This window comes from Psammomys obesus, unplaced genomic scaffold (assembly GCF_907164565.1).
Source record: "Psammomys obesus unplaced genomic scaffold, mPsaObe1.curated_primary_1811, whole genome shotgun sequence".
NCBI classification, from domain to species: Eukaryota; Metazoa; Chordata; class Mammalia; order Rodentia; family Muridae; genus Psammomys; species Psammomys obesus.
Window position 1 is genome coordinate 25,299,730 of NW_026595981.1, and position 6,000 is coordinate 25,305,729.

Consider the following 6,000-nt stretch of genomic DNA (forward strand, 5'->3'; position numbering starts at 1 on the left):
TCGGGCGCGCGCGCGTGGACGCGTGAGCGAGTGTGACCGTGACGTGAAGGTGGGTGCGTCCGTCCCTGGCGCGGGCGGGCGGGGAGCGGGCGTTATCGCTTCTCGGCCTTTTGGCTAAGATCAAGTGTAGTATCTGTTCTTATCAGTTTAATATCTGATACGTCCTCTATCCGAGGACAATATATTAAATGGATTTTTGGAGCTGGGAGTTGGAATAGGAGCTTGCTCCGTCCACTCCACGCATCGGCCTGGTATTGCAGTACCTCCGGGAACGGTGCACCCCCTCGGGGGAATGAAGCGGTTCAAAGTCAGATTTACTATAGTGGTACTGGGTGGGGGGTGGTAGCGTGGTAGCGTCGGGCTTGTGTTCTCCACGAGGGAAGCTTCAGTCTTCCACTCCTCTTTTTGGCCATCTTTTGCTCCAAATTTTGTGGAGCTAAGGTGGTGTGTGTGAGGCCACCCTGGCCCACTCGAAAAAGCTCCAGATAATTCAGGCTGCGGGTTTTGTCTTCCTCACAAGCAAGAACATACGGAGGTCGGTTCGAGGCCAGGCAAACCCTGGCTCGAAAGCAATGTGCAACTTAGCCTACCACAATTTATGCTTGTATGGTCAATAGCTTTTGGTGTTTCAAGACAGGGTTTCTCTGGGTAGCCCTGGCTGTTACACAATTTGCTTTGTGGACCTGACTGGCGTCCACATCAGAGATGCCCCGGGCCTCCCTCTGCTGAGACTAAAGGCGCGCTGTTAAACCTCCTAGGAACGACGAAGCCAGTTCTTTTTCCAGCTCCAATATAGTGACAGGGCCCACCAGAGGGCAGCGTTTGCTGATTTCCAACCTTAAGATTCACTAGCTGATTGATAGCCGGTCCTAGGCCTCCCTCCCTCCCTCCCTCCCTTCCTCCCTTCCTCCCTGAAGCGCATCCGTTCTTTTTAGAAATGTACTTGGTTAAGATGCTGCGGGGACAGGGTTGGTGCCACACTGTCCTCTCAGTATTCAGGAGGCCGAGGCCGAGGGGGATGTCAAGTTCTGGGTCAGCCGGGCCAAGACGACACCAGGCAGCTGAGATGAGTTCCGTCGTTGCCAGGGTGAGCTCTCACCCTCCCTCCCTCCAGAGCATGGCCTGTTAGGAGGAGAGGGGGGCTGTGGTGTCCACTGAAACTCGTAATTACTGAGGAGCGGCGGTCCCGGGGAGGAGTAGCTTGTCCAATCCAGTGGTATTAATGAGGGGCTGGATCCAAGGTTTTTAGCATGCTAGGACTTGGGATATTGAGGTTGTATAAAGTATTATCCCATTTCTGACCTCTGTTTTTCTCCATACATGGGGCTGGGGGGGGATGGCTTAACAGTTAAGAGCGCTGGCTGCCCTTCTGGAGGGTCCAGGTTCAATTCCCAGCACCCACATGGAAGCTCACAAACATCTGTAACTCTTAATTCCAGGGATCAGATACTGTCATCCAGCCTCCTAAAGCACCGGGCTTTGTGTGTGGTGGCGCACGCCTTTAATTCCAGTACTGGGGAGGCGGGGGGCAGATCTCTGTGAGTTAGAGACCAGCCTGGTCTGCAAACCGAGTCCAGGACAGCCAGGGCTACACAGAGAAACCCTGTCTCAAAAAGCCAAAACCAACCAAAAAAAATATGTGTTTTGTCTAAATGTGTATTACATATACATAATGTCTAATGTTTGTAAGTGTTTTGTCTGTGCACCTTCTGTGTGCCTGTTGCTCAAGGAGGTCAAAAGACAGCAGCATCCGTTTTTCTGGAACTGGAGTTAACAGACAGCTGTGAGCCACGATGTTTGTCCTCTGCAAAGGCATCAGGTTTTATATCTGATTTATTGTGTATGTATTTTGACAGTCAGCAGACAACTTTGTGGAGTCTGTTCTCACTTTTTTTTTTTTAATTTATTATTTATAGTGTTCTACCTGCATGCCAGAAGAGGGCACCAGATCTCACTATATAGGTGGTGGCTGTGAGCCACCATATGGTTGCTGGGAATTGAACTCAGGACTTTTGAAAGAGCAGCAGGTGCTCTTTAACCTCTGAGCCATTGCTCCAGCCCGCTTTCCCTCCACCTTTATGTGGGTTTTATGGTTGGAGCTCAGGTTGTCTAGGCTTCTCATGTGGCCCATGTTGGCTTCAAACTTAGTCTGCAGCTAAAGATGACTTTGAACTATAACTTTGAACTCCTGATCCTGTGAAATGCAGAGTTTCACATCCAGTTTTGGCCCATCCATACTCACAGGAACCCTGAGGGCTCAGGGACCCCCAGACTGTTAACCTCATACAACAAGGAGATAGCCGTGGCTCCATGACCAGGACCTCTCCTCCATCTCCTTGGAAGACTTCCTGGCAGAGGGGCTGCCGTGACACAGAGCTGCGCTCAGTGTAGCTTCTGCTAAGAGGAGCGAGCTTCCACCCTCCAGGGTTCAAAGTCCTGACCCAAACAGCTGGACCCTGACCCCAGTGGGAAGCCAGAAAGGGAAGCAAGCCGTGGCTGCAAGCTCATCTGTCCTGCTGTCCGGGACGCCTATCTAGCGCCAGTCACTTAAAAACCGTTTCTAAAAAAGTCCCTTCTTTAAAAGGTGCCCCTGAGAAATCCCATCACCCCCAAACAAAAACAAACAACCAACCCCTCAAAAAAACAGAAAAAAAAAATCCTTATTTTCTCCCAGACCTCGCCTCCTCCTTCCCATTTGTCCATCCACACCTTCCCTGCAAACGTGAAAGATAAAGGATGCCAGTTCCATTTCCTTTATCAGATAGGTGACAGTTTCCGTCTCGGGCGTGAGTCCTGTGAGGGAAAGGGTTGTTGGAAAGTTGGCAGGACACCTGAGGACTTGTGTATCTTCAGTTTCACAGTCGTCATGACCTTCGTTCAAAGCCTGGGTTGTTTGTAGAGTTCCTAGAGTTCCTAGCAGACAAAACGCACCCCAATCTTGGTATAGTGTAATTTTTATTTGATTTTTAAAACATGCTGGTGATTAAACTTAAAATCTTAGAGATAGTTGACAAGGTCTCTATTCTTACTGCCTAATTCCCCTCTCTCTTCGGCTCCAGAGTCCGTTATGTTATTAGTGTTTTCTGTTTGTTTGTGTGTGTGTGTGTGTGTGTGTTTTGACACGGGTTTTCTGTAGCCCAGGTTGATCTCAAGCTTAGTAGGTAGCAGCAAAAATAACCTTAATTAAAGAACTGATCCTCCTGCCTCCCTCTATCTCTCAGGTGCTGAGATTGGAGGTGTAGACCACCACACACAACTGTTTCATTTTGGGGTTCTGAAAGAATCTTGACTGCGTAGCATTGGCTGTCCTGAAATTCCCCGGGTGGACTGGGCTATCCTGGAACTTGCCTCCTAGTGCTGGGATCACGGGACTATACCGCAGTGCCTGACTCAGTTACAGATATTTAAAAAAAAAAAAGTGTAAGAGGCAGGCGGATCTCTTGAGTTCGAGGTCAGACTGGTCTACAGAATGAGTGCCAGGACAACCAGGGTTAGACAGAGAACCCTGTCTGGAAAAGCCAAAAAGAAAAGAAAAAAGTGTGTTAAGCTCCTAGACTGGGGTTTGCCATAGAGTTCCTCTCTGTATCGTGGTGTTCCCTAATGCTCTTGGCCCACCTCATGGGTCTCCACGATTCACTATACTCATCTCTGTCTCTGGGCCTTAGCTACCATTCCCGTCTGTCCCACCCTCCCCGTTTTGGGGAATGAAAACAGTTACTTTCTAAGATCTCCGTACCCAGGCTAATTTCTGAAGATCGCTAGGAATTTGGAGGCTCCCTGAACTGCCAGGCAAGCCAGGTGGCTACCTTTGTGGTAGGGAGGGGACAAGGAGGTGACAAGGCTGGTGTTAGAGATGTGGAAGGGTCTTTATCAGCACTTGCTGGAGGAGGCGGGGCAGGAAAGGGCTAGGCTGTTGCAGTCTGGCAGACACTTCCCCAATCCTCTTTACACACAGCTTTTCCCAAGGGTAATCCTGGTGTCCTTTTGGTCACATTGCCCTTTGTGACATCTCCTCCCCTTCAGGGCAGCTGGATGTGCAGCTCCTAAGGATGATGCCCCCCCCCCCCGCACCCACCCCCAAGTCCTGCATTTCCGGAAACCTTGGTCTTTCCCTCCTCTGAAACCTCACCTGCATCTGTGCTTGGTGATTTGTAAAGACTCAGTGTGTGTCTTCCTGAGCTGCCACTGCCTGTCACTCGTGACGGAGGAAGACTTTGAGGCTCCAGGAGTCTTGTAGCCCTAGAACTCTGGCTTGTGCAGAGGCTCAGTGTGAGGTCAACAAATGCTTTATTTTATCTGTTTGGTGATAGAACCCAGAGTCTGTGCACGCTAGGCCAAAGCTCTGCCATTGCATGGTCATGCCTGGGTTGTCTGTATTTTGAAATAGGATCATGTTAAGTTGCCCTTGCTGGACTTGGACTTACTGTATAGCCTAGAGAGGCTCTGACTTTACCATCCTCCTGCCTCAGCCTCCAGAGTACCTGGGATTACAGGCTGGGGTTATGCCCAGTTGAACTTCATCTTTTTTTTTTTTTTAATAATTTATTTACTTTTATTTATATTGGTGTTTGGCCTGCATGTGTCTGTGAGAGTGTCTGATCCCTGGAACTGGAGTTACAGACAGTTGCAAACTGCCATGTGGGTGCTGAGAATTGAACCCGGGTCCTCCGTAAGAGCAGGCAGTGCTCGCAACCCCTGAGCCATCTCTCCAGCTCTGAACTTCATCTTTTAAAGTCTATTTTATTGTGTTTTTTAGACAGAGCTTTACTGTGTAATGCTGGCTCTCCTAGAGCTTACTGTGTAGACCAGGCTGGCCTATGAACTCGAGATCCCGCTGTCTGTATGGAGTTCTGGGTTTAGGCCTATGCCACTGTGCCCAGCCTTTTAAAGTCTTGTTTTAACAAGGCAGGCCCTTGGAGCTCTGCTGTTGGAGCAGCCTTGATGGAGGAATTTCCGCTAAGACCGCCTTAGCCCCATGGCTTCCTCATGAGGTTATAGCCAAGTGGTGGGTGTCCAGGCGCTAAATTCAGACAGGTTCTGCTCAGCTACCCACTACCTATATGTGGTCATGGACAGATCCTTTAACCTCTGGGGCTTTCTGTACCTGTAAAATACAATGTCCCTAACTGTTACTGTGAGAATCAACAGTGCTAATGGGGCCAGTAATCTCAGCACACGGCATACAGGAAGCCGAGGCCCAAAGATCGCCGGGGGTCCAGGCCAGCCTGGGCTACATACTGAGATCCCATCTCAGAAAACAAACAAAGCTCCTGGGTATGGTGGCCCAGGCCTTTAACCTTAGCAAGGCAGAGGCAGGTAGATCTTTGCGTTTGAGACCAGCGGTCAAGAGCACTGGCTGCTCTTCCAGAGCACCCGGGTTCAATTCCCAGCATCCACACGGCAGCTCACAACTGTCTGTAACTCCAGGATCCAACACCCTCACACAGACATCCGTGCAGGCAAAACACCAAGGTGCATAAAACAAAAAAATTACTTTTAAAAAATTACTTTTTCAAAAAAGGTGTGTGCCTGAAGTCCCAACACTTGGGAGCTGGAGTAGGGGGTTCAAGGTCATCCTTGGCTACAAAACTAGTTCAAAGGCAATCCGGGCTACAGGAGAGCCTGCCTCGGCAACCGGCTTAGTACTATGAAATCAGCTGCATGGGGGTTCCAGGTAAACACTTGTTTTGAAAACTGGACGAAGAAAGCTACCTAAATGCGCACGACCGAATGAGGGAACCGAACGAAGACTTGCATCTCTTCGAGCAGACGCCTTAGGTGGATGGAGACCATCCCGGGGCTCCCTCTGTGTGCGGGGAAAGGGACGGTGGGGTGGTGCCGTTATTAGACATTTCTTTCCCTGCTCTCGTCACACGCGGCCACGCCTGTCCCTCTGGTCCATCCCGCCTCCCACTCGTGATGAATCCCAGGCTCTTGTTCCTAAAATCTGGAATAAGGTAGGAAAAGATGAAGTAAAGCGGTTCCGGAGAGAGCGAGGCC

At 50.0% G+C, this 6,000-nt stretch overlaps 1 non-coding gene across 1 annotated transcript; it reads left to right on the top strand.

Moving 5' to 3' along the window:
• The first annotated feature begins 94 nt into the window (after nucleotides 1-94).
• LOC129686586 (U2 spliceosomal RNA) lies at nucleotides 95-285 on the top strand. The gene has a single exon (XR_008721642.1). It is a non-coding gene; the product is annotated as a U2 spliceosomal RNA (small nuclear RNA).
• The last annotated feature ends 5,715 nt before the right edge of the window (nucleotides 286-6,000 follow it).